The 19,860-nt window shown below is 44.2% G+C and overlaps 1 protein-coding gene across 2 annotated transcripts in view; it reads left to right on the forward strand.

Moving 5' to 3' along the window:
* The window catches only part of grm7 (glutamate metabotropic receptor 7), a 443,553-nt gene that overhangs the window by 253,248 nt on the left and 170,445 nt on the right, over positions 1 to 19,860 (forward strand). The gene's annotated exons all lie outside the window — the stretch shown is intronic.

The following is a 19,860-nucleotide window of genomic DNA, read 5'->3' on the forward strand; positions in this document are numbered from 1 at the left end:
GAGATAAACACCGAGTGAACAACTTCCTAATATACGGTTGAACCCCCTTTTGCCCTCAGAACAGACACAATTCGTTGGGACATGGACTCTACAAGGTGTCGAAGGTGTTCCACAGGGATTCTGGCCCATGTTGTCTCAAACGCTTCCCACAGTTGTCAAGGTGGCTGGATGTCCTTTGGATGGTTGACCATTCCTGATACACACGGGAAACTGTTGCATTTGAAAAATCTTGCAGCGTTGCAGTTCTTGACACACTCAAACCAGTGCGCTTGGCACCTACAACCATACCTCGTTTAAAGGCACTTACATTTGTCTTGCCCATTCACATTCTGAATGGCACACATACACAATCCATGTCTCAATTGCTTCACGGTTTAAAAATCCTTCTTTAACCAGGTCTCCTCCCCTTCATCTACACTGATTGAAGTGGATTTAACAGGTGACATCAATAAGGGATCATATCTTTCACCTGGATTCACCTGGCCAGTCTATTTCATGGAAAGAGCAGGTGTTCCTAATGTTTTGTTCACTCAGTGTATTTTGTGAGATATATTTCTAGAGCTGTATTTGCTAGATATACTGCAAGATATGATGCAATATAGAAATATATGTTTCTACCTTATTGACCCATATATTCAACAATATATAGGCATGGTATATGCGTGCGTGTGCATGTGTGTGTGTGTGTGTGATGTAGTTAGGTGAATTAGCAATGTCCACCAGTCGTCAGTATTAACGTAGATCACAACCTCTCTGAATGTCTCTCTTGATGTCAAATGACACCCTACTAACTCTATAGTGCACTACTTTCAACCAGGGCCAATACACGTGTTGACAGGGCTCAAGTCAAATGCCCTAGACATGGAATAGGGTTCCATTTGGGACATATCCCTGCAGGGTAAAGTCTACTACTGAGTGAGAGTCATCGATGCTTCGTGCCCAAGCCTCCCCAAAAGGCCAGTCAGAAAAGCAAGATGAAACTGTGGGACTCTGAGTGGAAGTTGTTGAAGTCTGCGACCATGAGCTTGCGGGTGTAATTGGTCATGGGAGAACCCACAGGTGCCAAGTTAAGAAATCATCTCCCTTTGATGATTTCAGCAATAGTTTTTTCTTTTTTGACAAATGATTTATGGAAATGGATGTTTCCGGGACCCTGGGGTTGGAGGGAGGGAGAGAGAGGGGAAAACACACAGCACACACAGCACCCCCTGTCATGGAGACACATTTAGTTATTACACACAGACCACCCCCAGTCATAGAGCCACATGTAGTTATAACAGACACAGCGCCCACGGTCATAGACACATTTAGTTAAAACACACAGTACCCCCAGTCATTGAGCCACATTTAGCTAAAACACACAGCACCCCCAGTCATAGAGACACATTTAGTTAAAACACACAGCACCCCCAGTCATAGAGACACATTTAGTTAAAACACACAGCACCCCCAGTCATAGAGACACATTTAGTTAAAACACACAGCACCCCCAGTCATAGAGACACATTTAGTTAAAACACACAGCACCCCCAGTCATAGAGACACATTTAGTTAAAACACACAGCACCCCCAGTCATAGAGACACATTTAGTTAAAACACACAGACCACCCCCAGTCATAGAGACACATTTAGAACACACAGAGCACCCCCAGTCATAGAGACACATTTAGAACACACTGAGCACCCCCAGTCATAGAGACATATTTAGAACACACAGAGCACCCCCAGTCATAGAGACACATTTAGAACACACAGAGCACCCCCAGTCATAGAGACACATTTAGAACACACTGAGCACCCCCAGTCATAGAGACACATTTAGAATACACTGAGCACCCCCAGTCATAGAGACATATTTAGAACACACAGAGCACCCCCAGTCATAGAGACACATTTAGAACACACTGAGCACCCCCAGTCATAGAGACACATTTAGTTAAAACACACAGCACCCCCAGTCATAGAGACACATTTAGTTAAAACACACAGACCACCCCCAGTCATAGAGACACATTTAGAACACACAGAGCACCCCCAGTCATAGAGACACATTTAGAACACACTGAGCACCCCCAGTCATAGAGACACATTTAGAACACACAGAGCACCCCCAGTCATAGAGACACATTTAGAACACACTGACCACCCCCAGTCATAGAGACACATTTAGAACACACTGAGCACCCCCAGTCATAGAGACATATTTAGAACACACAGACCACCCCCAGTCATAGAGACACATTTAGAACACACTGAGCACCCCCAGTCATAGAGACACATTTAGAACACACAGACCACCCCCAGTCATAGAGACACATTTAGAACACACAGACCACCCCCAGTCATAGAGACACATTTAGAATACACTGAGCACCCCCAGTCATAGAGACACATTTAGAACACACAGACCACCCCCAGTCATAGAGACACATTTAGTTAAAACACACAGACCACCCCCAGTCATAGAGACATATTTAGCTAAAACACACTGAGCACCCCCAGTCATAGAGACACATTTAGTTAAAACACACAGAGCACCCCCAGTCATAGAGACACATTTAGTTAAAACACACAGAGCACCCCCAGTCATAGAGACACATTTAGTTAAAACACACAGACCACCCCCAGTCATAGAGACATATTTAGAACACACAGACCACCCCCAGTCATAGAGACATATTTAGAACACACTGAGCACCCCCAGTCATAGAGACACATTTAGTTAAAACACACAGACCACCCCCAGTCATAGAGACACATTTAGAACACACTGACCACCCCCAGTCATAGAGACATATTTAGAACACACTGAGCACCCCCAGTCATAGAGACATATTTAGAACACACTGACCACCCCCAGTCATAGAGACATATTTAGAACACACAGACCACCCCCAGTCATAGAGACATATTTAGAACACACTGAGCACCCCCAGTCATAGAGACACATTTAGTTAAAACACACAGACCACCCCCAGTCATAGAGACACATTTAGTTAAAACACACAGACCACCCCCAGTCATAGAGACACATTTAGAACACACTGACCACCCCCAGTCATAGAGACATATTTAGAACACACTGAGCACCCCCAGTCATAGAGACATATTTAGAACACACAGACCACCCCCAGTCATAGAGACATATTTAGAACACACAGACCACCCCCAGTCATAGAGACATATTTAGAACACACTGAGCACCCCCAGTCATAGAGACACATTTAGAACACACAGACCACCCCCAGTCATAGAGACACATTTAGAACACACAGACCACCCCCAGTCATAGAGACATATTTAGAACACACTGACCACCCCCAGTCATAGAGACACATTTAGTTAAAACACACTGAGCACCCCCAGTCATAGAGACACATTTAGAACACACTGAGCACCCCCAGTCATAGAGACACATTTAGAATACACAGAGCACCCCCAGTCATAGAGACACATTTAGAATACACAGACCACCCCCAGTCATAGAGACACATTTAGAACACACTGAGCACCCCCAGTCATAGAGACACATTTAGAACACACAGACCAACCCCCAGTCATAGAGACACATTTAGTTAAAACACACAGCACCCCCAGTCATAGAGACACATTTAGAACACACAGACCACCCCCAGTCATAGAGACATATTTAGAACACACACACCACCCCCAGTCATAGAGACATATTTAGCTAAAACACACAGAGCACCCCCAGTCATAGAGACATATTTAGCTAAAACACACAGCACCCCCAGTCATAGAGACACATTTAGTTAAAACACACAGAGCACCCCCAGTCATAGAGACACATTTAGAACACACAGACCACCCCCAGTCATAGAGACATATTTAGCTAAAACACACAGAGCACCCCCAGTCATAGAGACACATTTAGAATACACAGAGCACCCCCAGTCATTAAGCCACATTTAGTTAAAACACACAGAGCACCCCCAGTCATAGAGACACATTTAGAATACACAGAGCACCCCCAGTCATTAAGCCACATTTAGTTAAAACACACAGAGCACCCCCAATCATAGAGACATATTTAGAACACACAGAGAACCCCCAGTCATAGAGCCACATTTAGTTAAACCCACATTGGAGTTTCTAGCTGACATGGTATGCTATTTCTCCTGACAATCCCAGACCCAGACTTACAGCCGTGAGAGAGTACCAATAATATAATCTATGTATATCACTGTCAGATACATTTGTGGCATTGTGACCTGTAATTATTCTTTATTTATTTTTCATTTTATTTTACCTTTATTTAATAACCAGGTAGAACAGTTGAGAACAAGATCTCATTTACAACTTCGACCTGGCCAAGATAAAGCAAAGCAGTGTGACAAAATCAAACACAGAGTTACACATAAACAAGTCAATAACACAATATAAAAATATATGTACAGTGTCTGCAAATGTAGAAGAGTAGGGAGGTAAGGCAATAAATAGGCCATAGAGGCAAAATAATTACTATTTAGAATTAACAATGGAGTAATAGATGTGCAGATGATGATGTGCAAGTAGAGATACTGGGATGTAAAAGATTAAGAAGGTAAGTAATAATATGGGGATGAGGTAGTTGGTGGTGTTATTTACAGATTAGCTATGTCCAGGTACAGTGATCAGTAAACTGCTCTGACAGCTGATGCTTAAAGTTAGTGAGGGAGATATAAATCTCCAACTTCAGTGATTTTTGCAATTTGTTCTAGTCATTGGCAGCAGAGAACTGGAAGGAAAGGCGGCCAAAGGAAGTGTTGGCTATACCTGCTGGAGCGCGTGCTACGGTGGGTGTTGGTACGGTGAACAGTGAGCTGCGAAAGGGCAGTGCATTACCTAGCATAGACTTATAGATGACCTGGATGGGTTTGGCGGCGAATATGCAGTGAGAGCCAGCCAACGAGAGCATACAGGTCATAGTGGTGGGCTTTGGTGACAAAACGGATGGAACTGCGATAGACTGCATCCAATTTGCTGAGAGTGTTGGAGTCTATTTTGTAAATGACATCACTGAAGTCAAGGATCGGTAGGTTAGTCAGTTTTACGAGGATCTGTTTGGCAGCATGAGGAAGGAGACATTGTTCAGAAATAGGAAGACGATTCTAGATTTAATTTTGGATTGGAGATGCTTAATGTGAAACTGGAAGGAGAGTTTACAGTCTAACCAGACACCTAGGTATTTGTAGTTGTCCACATATTCTAAGTCAGAACCGTCCAGAGTAGTGATGCCAGTCGGGTGGAAGGGTGCAGGCAGCAATCGGTTGAAGAGCATGCATTTACTTTTACTTGCATTTAAGAGCAGTTGGAGGCCTCGGAAGGAGAGTTGTCTGGCATTGAAGCTTGACTGGAGGTTTGTTAGAACAGTGTCCAAAGAAGGGCCAGATGTATACAGAACAGTATTGTCTGTGTAGAGGTTGATCAGAGAATCACCAGCAGCAAGAGCGACATCATTGATATATACAGAGAAAAGAGTCGGTCCGAGAATTGAACCCTGTGGCACCCCCATAGAGACTGCCAGAGGTCTGGACAACAGGCCCTCCGATTTGACCCACAGAACTCTATCTAAGAAGCAGTTGGTGAACCAGGCGAGGAAGTCATTTGAGAAGCCAGGCTATTGAGTCTGCCGATAACAGTGCAGTGATTGACAGAGTCGAAAGCCTTGGGAAGGTCAATGAAGACTGCTGCACATTACTCTCTTTTATCAATGGCGGTTATGATATCGTTTAGGACTTGAGCGTGGCTGAGGTGCACCCATGACCAGCTCGGAATCCAGATTGCATAGTGGAGAAGGTACGGTGGGATTAAAAATTTTCGGTGATCTGTTTGTTAACTTGACTTTCAAAGATTTAAAAAAGGCAGGGCAGGATGGATATATGTCTATAACAGTTTGGGTCTATAGTGTCTCCCCATTTGAAGAGGGGGATGACTGCGGCAGCTTTCCAAACTTTGGGGATCTCAGATGATACGAAAGAGAGGTTGAACAGTCTAGTAATAGGGGTTGCAACAATTTTGGCGGATCATTTTAGAAAGAGAGGGTCCAGATTGTCTAGCCCAGAAGATTTGTAGGGGTCCAGATGTTTTTGCTCTTTCAGAACATCAGCTTTCTGGATTTGGGTGAAGGAGAATTGGTGGGGGGGGGTGCTTGGGCAATTTACTACAGGGGGTGTTGGGATGTTGGCCGGTGTAGGGGTAGCTAGGTGGAAAGCATGGCCAGCCGTAGAAAAATGCTTATTGAAATGCTCAATTATCGTAGATTTATCGGTGGTGACAGTGTTTCCTAGCCTCAGTGCAGTGCGCAGCTGGGGGGAAGTGATCTAATTTTCCATGGACTCTACAGTGTCCCAAAACCTTTTTGGAATTAGTGCTACAGGATGCACATTTCTGCTTGAAGAAGCTAGCCTTTGTTTTCCTAACTGATTGAGTATATTGGTTCCTGAGTTCCCTGAAAAGTTGCATATCATGGGGGTTATTTGATGCTAATGCAGAACGCCACAGGATGTTTTTGTGCTGGTCAAGGGCAGTCAAGTATGGGGTGAACCAAGGGCTATATCTGTTCTTAGTTCTACATTTTTTGAATGGGGCATGCTTATTCATGATGGAAAGGAACGCACTTTTAAAGAGCGACCAGGCATCCTCTATTGACGGGATGAGGTCAATATCCTTCCGGGCCAGGTCGACTAGAAAGGCCTGCTCGCTGAAGTGTTTTAGGGAGCGTTTGACAGTGGTGAGGGGTGGTCGTTGGACCGCCGACCCATTACATGCGCAGGCAATTATACATGTAGGATAATTGGACTGTGGACTGCACATCCTGCCGTTCTATTTTAGCCAGGTAAAGATTTCTTCTTTCAACATGTGCATAATTTAGGCCACACATCAGACACGTTTGTTTCTTTGCCATCTTTGTGGTGTTATTCTACACAACCCAACAACAAGTGATGGTGATTTGTGTTGTCTTCTTAATTGCCATTGCATGTGGTGTGAACACAGCAGGCTGAACAAATAGAGGGTTTTCCCTCAGTCACAGAGAGCAGAGAGCCCGTCCAACTTAACCTCCAGCAGCCCAGAGCCCACCAATCATCAGTCTCTTTTTTCACTCAGCCAGGCTCCTCGTCACAGCTCTGCTTGGTGCTGTGGGTGTGTGTATGTGTGTGTGTGTGTGTGTCCAAACCCAGCAGCCATCTCTTCTCCTCTCAGTCAACCAGACAGAAACCCTTTCACGCTTCCCCCTCCCTTCCTTCCCCCTCCCTTCCTTCCTCCTCCCTTCCTTCCTCCCTCCCTCCTCCTCCTCTCTCGTTCCTTCCCTCCTCCTCCATCATCCCTCCCTCTCCCATCCTCCCTCCTCCTCCTCCTCTCTCGTTCCCTCCCTCCTCCTCCATCATCCCTCCCTCTCCCATCCTCCCTCCTCCTCCTCCTCTCTCGTTCCTTCCCTCCTCCTCCATCATCCCTCCCTCTCCCATCCTCCCTCCTCCTCCTCTCTCGTTCCCTCCCTCCTCCTCCATCATCCCTCCCTCTCCCATCCTCCCTCCTCCTCCTCTCTCGTTCCCTCCCTCCTCCTCCATCATCCCTCCCTCTCCCATCCTCCCTCCTCCTCCTCTCTCATTCCTTCCCTCCTCCTCCATCATCCCTCCCTCCCCCGTCCTCCCTCCTCCTCCTTCATCGTCCCTCCTATCCCCACCCTCCCCTGTACCATCTCCCCCAGCCTCCTCCTCCCCCGTCCTCCTTCCTCCTCTTCCACCCTCCCTCCCACCCCTGTCCTCCTCCCTCTACAATCACACCTATGACGAATGTGCTGTGTTTTGACTAAACATTGTTCTATCAAATCAAATCAAACTTTACTTGTCACATGCGCCGAATACAACATGTGTAGACCTTACCGTGAGATGCTTACTCACAAGCCCTCAACCAACAGTGTAGTTCAAGAAAGAGTTAAGAAAATATTTACCAAGTAAACTAAAGTAAATCAATTATAAAAAGTAACACAATAAAATAATATTAACGAGGCTATATACAGGGGGTACCGGTACTGAGTCAATGTGAAGGCTATATACAGGGGGTACCGGTACAGAGTCAATGTGGAGGCTATATACAGGGGGTACCGGTACAGAGTCAATTGTGGAGGCTATATACAGGGGGTACCGGTACAGAGTCAATGTGGAGGCTATATACAGGGGGTACCGGTAAAGAGTCAATGTGCGGGGTTCAGGTTAGTTTAGTTAGTTTAAGTGAAGTGACTATGCATAGATAATAAACAGTGTGTAAAAGCATTGTAAAAAGCAAACGTAGTTTGGGGGATGGGTGTCAATGTAAATAATCCGTTGGCCATTTGATTAATTGTTCAGCAGTCTTATTGCTTAGGGGCAGAAGCTGTTAAGGAGCCTTTTCGGGGCGGAAGCGTAGCCTAGTGGTTAGAGCGTTGGACTTCTAACTGAAATGTTGCAAGATCGAATCCCCGAGCTGACAAGGTACAAATCTGTTGTTCTCCCCCTGAAAAAGCATTTAACCCACTCTTCCTAGGATGTAACTGACTTGCCTAGTTAAATAAAGGTAAATTAAATGACTTTGGTGATTGGAGTCTTTGACAAATTTGGGGCTTTCCTCTAACACCGCCTAGAATGTAGGTCCTGGATTGCAGGAAGCTTAGCCCCAGTGATGCTCTACCGTCCGTAGCGCCTCACGGTCGGATTCTGAGGAGTTACCCTACCAGATGGTGATGCAACCAGTCAGGATGCTCTCCTTTTCCTGTAGTCCACGATCAGCTCCTTTGTCTTGTTCAAATTGAGGGAGAGGTTGTTGTCCTGGCACCACACTGCCAGGTTTCTGACCTCCTCCCTATAGGCTGTGTCATTGTTGTCTGTGATCAGGCCTACCACTGCTGTGTTGTCAGCACACTTAATGATGGTGTTGGAATTGTGTTTGGCTGTACAGTTGTGGGTGAACAGGGAGTACAGGAGGGGACTAAGCACACACCCCTGAGGGGCCCCAGTGTGGAGGATCAACGTAACAGACATGTTGTTGCTTACCCTTACCAACTGGGGACGGACCGTCAGGAAGTCCAGGACCCAGTTGCAGGACCCAGGACCCAGTGAGGTGTTTAGTCCCAGGGTCCTTAGCTTACTTGATGAGCTTTGCGTGTACTATGGTGTTGAACGCTGAGCTGTAGTCAAGCAGTAGGCATTGCTGTTCATCACATAGGCGTTCCTTTTATCCAGGTGGGAAAGTGCAGTGTGGAGTGCGATTGAAATTGCATCTTCTGTGGATCTGTTGTGGCGGTATGCGAATTGGAGTGGGTCTAGGGTATCCGGGAGGATGCTGCTGATGTGACCCATGACCAGCCTTTCAAAGCATTTCATGGCTACTGACGTGAGTGCTACGAGGTGGTAATAATTTATGCAGGTTACCTTTGCTTCCTTGGGCACAGGGACTATGACGGTCTGCTTGAAACATGTAGGTATTACATACTCGGTCAGGGAGAGTTTGAAAATATCAGTTGGGCCGCACAGGCTTTGAGTTGACGTCCTGGTAATCCGTCTGACTATTGACCTGTTTTAAGATTTTGCTACCGATAGCTTTATCACAGTCATCCAGAACAGCTGGTGCTCTCATGCGTGCTTCAGTGTTGCTTGCCTGGAAGCGAGCATAAAATACATTTAGCTTGTCTGGTAGACTCTGTTCACTGGGCAGCTCGCGGCTGGGTTTCCCTTTGTAGTCCGTCATAGTTTTCAAAATCAAATCAAATCAAATTTATTTATATAGCCCTTCGTACATCAGCTGATATCTCAAAGTGCTGTACAGAAACCCAGCCTAAAACCCCAAACAGCAAGCAATGCAGGTGTAGAAGCACGGTGGTTAGGAAAAACTCCCTAGAAAGGCCAAAACCTAGGAAGAAACCTAGAGAGGAACCAGGCTATGTGGGGTGGCCAGTCCTTTTCTGGCTGTGCCGGGTAGAGATTATAACAGAACATGGCCAAGATGTTCAAATGTTCATAAATGACCAGCATGGTCGAATAATAATAAGGCAGAACAGTTTAAACTGGAGCAGCAGCACGGCCAGGTGGACTGGGGACAGCAAGGAGTCATCATGTCAGGTAGTCAGGTAGTTCAAGCCCTGCCACATCTGAAGAGAGTCAGAGCTGGTGTAGTAGGATTCTATGATGATAGTGCTGTGCGTTTAACCTAAATGTGTCACGCCCTGGTCTATATTTATTATGTTATCTTCATTTATTGAGTCAGGCCAGGGTGTGACATGGGTTTATTTGTAGTGTGTTTCATCTTGGGGTTGTGTGGGGTGTATAGATTAGTCCATGGCTGCCTGAGGCGGTTCTCAATCAGAGTCAGGTGATTATCGTTGTCTCTGATTGGGAACCATATTTAGGTAGCCTGTGTTTCACTGTGTGTTTGTGGGTGATTGTTCCTGTCTCTGTGTTTGTTGCACCAGTCAGGGCTGTTTCGGTTTTCGACGTTTGTTGTTTTGTATTGTTCGTGTTCTTCCTCATTAAAGATGTATCGAACGAACCACGTTGCATTTTGGTCCGATCCTTATTCCACCTCTTCGTCAGAGAAGGAGGTAGAAGAAAGCCGTTACAAAATGTTGCTCTATGACGAAGTTGCTGTGTGTTCTCTGAAGGACTCACCTGCCCATCAAAGCTGTGGTCAGGGAGCAACGCATTCAAAAGCTGGAGTGGAATGATTGTCAACATGTGATGACTCATTCATTTATTCTGAAAATACCCAGTGTTTATATTTGCTGAAACCTAAAGAGAAAATAAACTAGGTGTGAATGTGTTGACATGAAAGAGGTCTGGCATAGTCGGCTGTATAGGATAAACTGAGGCTGTGTTCTAATTGGCATCCTATTCCCTAGATAGAGCACTCCATTTGACCAGATCCCGGTAAGCCCTGGTGAAATGGAGTGCACTGTGAAGAGAATAGGGTGTTTTTTTGGGATGAAACCAGACAGTCTGGCAGAGTGAGTATTTTGGACCTCCCATTTGTCAGTCCCATATCACTAACAGACAGCACACTCAGCTCTGACTGAGACAAAAAAAGAACACAAAGGCTCTATATCAGCTTTCAACTGGCTTTCCTTGTCCTTTGTTTCAAACACAGCCCTGCTGTTTCTGTGAGGAAGATAGTTGGATTTTAATCTTTAGTGCACGTTAAAAACATCCAAAGAGATTGATGTCCCGTTCGCACACTTACCTCAGCACAGACACTGCTGTGCCATTGTTGTGCATTTCAACTGGGTATTGTTACAGAAAGAATTTGGGTTTTAGGATCCAAAGGATCCAAGAATTCCACTCTATATAATGTTTACATACCCTACATTACTCATCTCATATGCATATACTGTACTCTATAGCATCTACTGCATCTTGCCCATGCCGTTCGGCCATCGCTCATCCATATATTTATTTGTACATATTCTTAATCATTCCTTTACACTTGTGTGTATAAGGAAGTTGTTGAGAAATTGTTAGATTACTTGTTAGATATTACTGCATGGTTGGAACTAGAAGCACATGCATTTCGCTACACTCGCATTAACATCTGCTCACCATGTGTATGTGACCAATAACATTTGCTCATAATGTGTTTGTGACCAATGAAATTTGATTTGATTTGATCCCACTGATCTTCTTTATTCATTCAGTTTGGAGGACTGTGTGTTTTCATGGGGATGTATGGCTAACTTTCAAGTTAGGGAGCTCGTTCTATGTGTGGGCAGAATTGCAGTAGTCTGGATGCTTTGTTTACCAGTTAGCTAGCTCGTTCTATGTGTGGGCAGACATGCAGTAGTCTGGATGCTTTGTTTAACAGTTAGGGAGCTTGTTCTATGTGTGGGCAGACATGCAGTAGTCTGGATGCTTTGTTTACCAGTTAGGGAGCTCGTTCTATGTGTGGGCAGACTTGCAGTAGTCTGGATGCCTTGTTTACCAGTTAGCTAGCTCGTTCTATGTGTGGGCAGACTTGCAGTAGTCTGGATGCTTTGTTTACCAGTTAGGGAGCTCGTTCTATGTGTGGGCAGATTTGCAGTAGTCTGGATGCTTTGTTTACCAGTTAGGGAGCTCGTTCTATGTGTGGGCAGATTTGCAGTAGTCTGAATGCTTTGTTTACCAGTTAGGGAGCTCGTTCTATGTGTGGGCAGACATGTAGTAGTCTGGATGCTTTGTTTACCAGTTAGGGAGCTCGTTCTATGTGTGGGCAGATTTGCAGTAGTCTGAATGCTTTGTTTACCAGTTAGGGAGCTCGTTCTATGTGTGGGCAGACATGTAGTAGTCTGGATGCTTTGTTTACCAGTTAGGGAGCTCGTTCTATGTGTGGGCAGATTTGCAGTAGTCTGGATGCTTTGTTTACCAGTTAGGGAGCTCGTTCTATGTGTGGGCAGACTTGCAGTAGTCTGGATGCCTTGTTTACCAGTTAGCTAGCTCGTTCTATGTGTGGGCAGACTTGCAGTAGTCTGGATGCTTTGTTTACCAGTTAGGGAGCTCGTTCTATGTGTGGGCAGATTTGCAGTAGTCTGGATGCTTTGTTTACCAGTTAGGGAGCTCGTTCTATGTGTGGGCAGATTTGCAGTAGTCTGAATGCTTTGTTTACCAGTTAGGGAGCTCGTTCTATGTGTGGGCAGACATGTAGTAGTCTGGATGCTTTGTTTACCAGTTAGGGAGCTCGTTCTATGTGTGGGCAGATTTGCAGTAGTCTGGATGCTTTGTTTACCAGTTAGGGAGCTCGTTCTATGTGTGGGGAGACTTGCAGTAGTCAGGATGCTTTGTTTACCAGTTAGGGAGCTCGTTCTATGTGTGGGCAGACATGCAGTAGTCTGGATGCTTTGTTTACCAGTTAGGGAGCTCGTTCTATGTGTGGGCAGACATGCAGTAGTCTGGATGCTTTGTTTACCAGTTAGGGAGCTCGTTCTATGTGTGGGGAGACTTGCAGTAGTCAGGATGCTTTGTTTACCAGTTAGGGAGCTCGTTCTATGTGTGGGCAGACTTGCAGTAGTCTGGATGCCTTGTTTACCAGTTAGCTAGCTCGTTCTATGTGTGGGCAGACATGCAGTAGTCTGGATGCTTTGTTTACCAGTTAGGGAGCTCGTTCTATGTGTGGGCAGACATGCAGTAGTCTGGATGCTTTGTTTACCAGTTAGGGAGCTCGTTCTATGTGTGGGGAGACTTGCAGTAGTCCGGATGCTTTGTTTACCAGTTAGCTAGCTCGTTCTATGTGTGGGCAGACATGCAGTAGTCTGGATGCTTTGTTTACCAGTTAGGGAGCTCGTTCTATGTGTGGGGAGACTTGCAGTAGTCAGGATGCTTTGTTTACCAGTTAGGGAGCTCGTTCTATGTGTGGGCAGACATGCAGTAGTCTGGATGCTTTGTTTACCAGTTAGGGAGCTCGTTCTATGTGTGGGCAGACATGCAGTAGTCTGGATGCTTTGTTTACCAGTTAGGGAGCTCGTTCTATGTGTGGGGAGACTTGCAGTAGTCAGGATGCTTTGTTTACCAGTTAGGGAGCTCGTTCTATGTGTGGGCAGACATGCAGTAGTCAGGATGCTTTGTTTACCAGTTAGGGAGCTCGTTCTATGTGTGGGCAGACATGCAGTAGTCTGGATGCTTTGTTTACCAGTTAGGGAGCTCGTTCTATGTGTGGGCAGACATGCAGTAGTCTGGATGCTTTGTTTACCAGTTAGGGAGCTCGTTCTATGTGTGGGGAGACTTGCAGTAGTCTGGATGCTTTGTTTACCAGTTAGGGAGCTCGTTCTATGTGTGGGCAGACATGCAGTAGTCTGGATGCTTTGTTTACCAGTTAGGGAGCTCGTTCTATGTGTGGGCAGACATGCAGTAGTCTGGATGCTTTGTTTACCAGTTAGGGAGCTCGTTCTATGTGTGGGCAGACATGCAGTAGTCTGGATGCTTTGTTTACCAGTTAGGGAGCTCGTTCTATGTGTGGGCAGACATGCAGTAGTCTGGATGCTTTGTTTACCAGTTAGGGAGCTCGTTCTATGTGTGGGGAGACTTGCAGTAGTCTGGATGCTTTGTTTACCAGTTAGGGAGCTCGTTCTATGTGTGGGCAGACATGCAGTAGTCTGGATGCTTTGTTTACCAGTTAGGGAGCTCGTTCTATGTGTGGGGAGACTTGCAGTAGTCTGGATACTTTGTTTACCAGTTAGCTAACTTGTACTGTGTGACCCTGGCTTGTGATGCTTGTGGACCAGTTGTCTAGCCGGCCTACTTGCTTTGCAGTAACCTACCCTGGATGTTTTGTGGATGTGGTATGTACCAGTTAGCCAGCTCTCAGTGTGTCTCCCTGCCTTGCAGTACCATACCAGTTAGCTAGCTCTCAGTGTGTCTCCCTGCTTTGCAGTACCATACAAGTTAGCTAGCTTGTGCTGAATTCCCACTGGCAGGCTGTCACAATAGATAGCTCTGGTGGAATTGGTAGAGTGTTCCAAAGTGACAAACAATGAGAGAACGGAAAAGAGATGCTTTGAGCTGTGACACAGATCAGGTTAGCCATCCCAGCTCCTCCGTAGCATTTTGAGCTAAAGGAAAAAGTCAAGTATTTCAACTAATGTGACAACCAGGAACAATTGTGGTCCTTGATATAGCCCAACTACACTGTCCTGGTCAGGTTATAGCCCCACTACATTGTCCTGGTCAGGTTATAACCCTACTAGTTTGTGCTATTATAACCCTACTAGTGTGTCCTGTTATAACCCTACTAGTTTGTCATGTTATAACCCTGCTAGTTTGTGCTGTTATAACCCCACTAGTTTGTCCTGTTATAACCCTACTAGTTTGTCATGTTATAACCCTGCTAGTTTGTGCTGTTATAACCCCACTAGTTTGTCCTGGTCAGGTTATAGCCGTACTAGTTTGTCCTGTTATAGCCCTACTAGTTTGTCCTGTTATAACCCTACTAGTTTGTCCTGTTATAGCCCTACTAGTTTGTCCTGTTATAACCCTACTAGTTTGTCCTGTTATAGCCCTACTAGTTTGTCCTGTTATAGCCCTACTAGTTTGTCCTGTTATAGCCCTACTAGTTTGTCCTGTTATAACCCTACTAGTTTGTCCTGTTATAGCCCTACTAGTTTGTCCTGTTATAGCCCTACTAGTTTGTCCTGTTATAGCCCTACTAGTTTGTCCTGTTATAGCCCTACTAGTTTGTCCTGTTATAACCCTACTAGTTTGTCCTGTTATAGCCCTACTAGTTTGTCCTGTTATAGCCCTACTAGTTTGTCCTGTTATAGCCCTACTAGTTTGTCCTGTTATAACCCTACTAGTTTGTCCTGTTATAACCCTACTAGTTTGTCCTGGTCAGGTTATAGCCGTACTAGTTTGTCCTGTTATAGCCCTACTAGTTTGTCCTGTTATAACCCTACTAGTTTGTCCTGTTATAGCCCTACTAGTTTGTCCTGTTATAGCCCTACTAGTTTGTCCTGTTATAGCCCTACTAGTTTGTCCTGTTATAACCCTACTAGTTTGTCCTGTTATAGCCCTACTAGTTTGTCCTGTTATAGCCCTACAAGTTTGTCCTGTTATAGCCCTACTAGTTTGTCCTGTTATAGCCCTACTAGTTTGTCCTGTTATAGCCCTACTAGTTTGTCCTGTTATAGCCCTACTAGTTTGTCCTGTTATAGCCCTACTAGTTTGTCCTGTTATAACCCTACTAGTTTGTCCTGTTATAGCCCTACTAGTTTGTCCTGTTATAGCCCTACTAGTTTGTCCTGTTATAACCCTACTAGTTTGTCCTGTTATAGCCCTACTAGTTTGTCCTGTTATAGCCCTACTAGTTTGTCCTGTTATAGCCCTACTAGTTTGTCCTGTTATAACCCTACTAGTTTGTCCTGTTATAACCCTACTAGTTTGTCCTGGTCAGGTTATAGCCGTACTAGTTTGTCCTGTTATAGCCCTACTAGTTTGTCCTGTTATAACCCTACTAGTTTGTCCTGTTATAGCCCTACTAGTTTGTCCTGTTATAGCCCTACTAGTTTGTCCTGTTATAGCCCTACTAGTTTGTCCTGTTATAACCCTACTAGTTTTTCCTGGTCAGGTTATAACCTTACTATTTTGTCCTGATCATGTTTTTGCCCCACTAGTTTGTCCTGGTCAGGTCATGTGGTGAGGATAAGTTAATTTTTCAGATGCTACTGTTATACACAAGCCTTGATACTTGAACATGAAGGTAAAATACCTATGTACCTTTTCCACCAACTGGATTCCCGTATCTCAGAACCATCGGTTAATTAACTAGATTCTCACACTTCGACAAAATTAGGTTTTCCTTTTAGGAGTTAAATCTAAATCTGCATGGAACAAAATGTAGTACTACGTCCAGCTATTAGAATCACAGCTTGCCTCTGACTTTCACAGTGACCGCAGGCTGTGTGTGTTTATTTGACCACTTGTTGTTATAGGTTTTCCATGAGCAGGCGGCTCAATACTTGTCTCCCAGGAATGTATGAGCCCCTATCAACACCGTTCTGTCCGAACATACAGAAATGCATCCACTCATACGCACATGGACACACACACACACACGAGCACACACACGCACACACACACACACACACACACACACACACACACACACACACACACACACACACACACACACACACACACACACACACACACACACACACACACACACCCACACACACACCACAGCAACACCAAACCATAACGCTGGTACAATGTAACGTTTACCAACCAGCCCTTGGATTTGATCCCTTATGTTTCCACCTTGACACCAGGCACCTTGAAGTCAGCTGTCCACTGGACCAGTAACAAACTAGTAAGTTGTTTTTCATGGGGGCAACAGTAGTCCTCTAGGTTGTAAGGGATGTGACGTCACCAATAAACTAGGTTGTTTATCGGGGGGAAACAGTAGTCCTCAAGGTTGTAAGGGATGTGACGTCACCAGTAAACTAGGTTGTTTATCGGGGGGAAACAGTAGTCCTCTAGGTTGCAAGGGATGTGACGTCACCAGTAAACTAGGTTGTTTATCGGGGGGAAACAGTAGTCCTCTAGGTTGTAAGGGATGTGACATCACCAATAAACTAGGTTGTTTATCGGGGGGAAACAGTAGTCCTCTAGGTTGTAAGGGATGTGACATCACCATGGAAGACTATGACAGAGGAAACCCCACTTCTACATGACGAACGTACACCATTTACAATCCACACATGTTGGATAGCTATTGTACCTTTTTATCGGTGGATTCCAATTGATGTTGCTGTTTCAATAAATGACAGTGAAGAGAACACATATCATGTCAGTTTCCTCTGAGGTCGGAGCTTCAGATGCACTGTTATCTACTTTCCTCTGTGTACCTCCACACACAAACACACACACACAAAGTCTTCCCTCTTCTTTACTAAGTGTATTACTTTTGACCAGAGCCTTATGGGTAGTTCCCGTGTCTAATCAGATCCCTACTCACTCACCGTTTCCCACAGCTTACATGCTTAACAATACTATCAATTAATTTGTAGTTTTAACCAGATATGTGTTTATTCATCTGTTAACCTGAGAATTCAGTTATTATTTTTTGGTTTTGAGAAGTTGTTGTCCTCGCGAAACGTCACTCAGGAGCTTTGACTTGAATAAGAATAACTAGCGAACAGGATGTGTTGAGCGTCATTCTATCAGGCTTCTTAGACACATAATAGTATTAAAAACGCCTTAAGGCTGCAATCCCATTAACGGGATCGATATGACAACAGCCAGTGAAAGTGCAGGGCGCCAAAACAACAGAAATCTCATAATGACAATTCCTCAAACATACATGTAATCTTATTCCGTTTTAAAGGTAATCTTGTTGTTTGTCCCACCACAGTGTCTGATTTCAAATCAGCTTTACAGCGAAGGAACCACAAACGGTTATGTTAGTTCACCACCAAGCCACAGAAAAACACAGCCATTTTTTCCAGCCAAAGAGAGGAGTCACAAGAAGCACAAATAGAGATAAAATGAATCACTAACCTTTGATGATCTTCATCAGATGACACTCATAGGACTTCATGTTACAGAATACATGTATGTTTTGTTTGATAAAGTTCATATTTATATAAAAAAGTCTGAGTTCACATTGGCGCGTTACGTTCACTAGTTCCAAAAACATCCAGTGATTTTGCATAGCCACATCGATTCAACAGAAATACTCTGTAAATGTAGATGATAATACAAGTTATACACATGGAATTATAGATATATCTCTCCTTAATGCAACCGCTGTGTCAGATTTCAAAACAACTTTACAGATAAAGCAAACCATGCAATACTCTGAGACAGCGATCAGAAAAATAATACAATTTGCCGCCATGTTGGAGTCAACAGAAACCATAAATAACATGATAAATATTCCCTTACCTTTGATGATCTTCACCAGAATGAACTCCCAGGAATCCTAGTTCCACAATAAATGCTTGATTTGTTCGATAATGTCCACTATTTATGTTCAAGTAGCTACTTTTGTTATGGCGTTAGGTACACATATTCAAATGCTCGTGCAGGTCGAGCATTACTTCAGACAAAAACTTCAAAAAGTTATATTACAGGTTGAAGAAACATTTCAAACTAAGTACATAATCAATCATTAGGATGTATTTATCATAAATCTTCAATAACGTTCCAACCGGAGAATTCCTTTGTGTCTAGAGAAGCAATGGAACGCAGGTCGATATCATGTGGAATGCGCGAGACCGGGAAATGGCTCTCTGTCAGTAACCTGACTCATTCCCCTCTCATTCAGTCCCATGTCACAGTAGAAGCCTCTTCAAGTTTTTAAATACGGTTGACATCTATTGGAAGCCCTAGGAAGTGCAACTTCATTCATATCCCATTGTGAATTCAATAGGGCCAGGATTGAAAATCGACCAACCTCAGATTTCTCACTTCCTGTTTGGATTTCTTCCCAGGTTTTTGCCTGCCATATGAGTTCTGTTATACTCAAACAGTTTTAGAAACTTCAGAGTGTTTTCTATCCAATACTAATAATAATATGCATATATTAGCAACTGGGACTGAGGAGCAGGCCGTTCACTCTTGGCACCTCTGGGCACCTTTCATCAGCTACTCAATACTGCCCCTGCAGCCATAAGAAGTTAATACAGTCATCCTTATTATTTTGTAGTTTAGTGTTACATAGTGAAAGTTAATGATATCTTAATTTTACACTGAACAACAATTTAAGGGGAAATCTAATCCCAACATATCTGGTCATACAATCCAAAATATAAACATCTCAAAAAGATTAATCAAATCACATAACTAGAAAAGACCGGCAATCATGCTCTCAAACGTTTCAATATTACATATAATAAAGCTAGTCTGAGGTGCACATTTTGCAAAAAAAACACAAAAAAAAAACGATTGGCACATTTCTGTTTGTTTGTAACTGCCAATTATCGTATTGTCATGGTTGGGAGATGAAGCTGAGACAGATCACTTGTTGTTTTTAAGCATGAAAAGTTTCAAACGCTTCTCATATAGGGCTGTATCTACCCAACCTCCCGAGTTACATGGCAGCATTTGGTAACAGTACCAAAAAGCCGTCCCTCATTTCTCAGCCTCATGTAGACAGACAGACTAAGTGGATTAGATTAGAATCCACTTGAGCTGAAATGAAAAAAGGGGTTGCCGACGGTAGGAATGTAAATGCACATTCAAATGAAATGTTCTTTCAACCACTAGTCAGACAAATGATTACAATGATTAATCAGAGTGTAATTTGTGCTTTACATTTTCCCTTGTAGATAATTGCAGGGCATACATAATGCAGAAGGTAGAGGAAGAAGCCAGTTATTTTTTTATTTCCCTCTCTCTCTCTCTCTCTCTCTCTCTCTCTCTCTCTCG

Source organism: Oncorhynchus masou, chromosome 6, assembly GCF_036934945.1.
Source record: "Oncorhynchus masou masou isolate Uvic2021 chromosome 6, UVic_Omas_1.1, whole genome shotgun sequence".
Classification (NCBI taxonomy): Eukaryota; Metazoa; Chordata; class Actinopteri; order Salmoniformes; family Salmonidae; genus Oncorhynchus; species Oncorhynchus masou.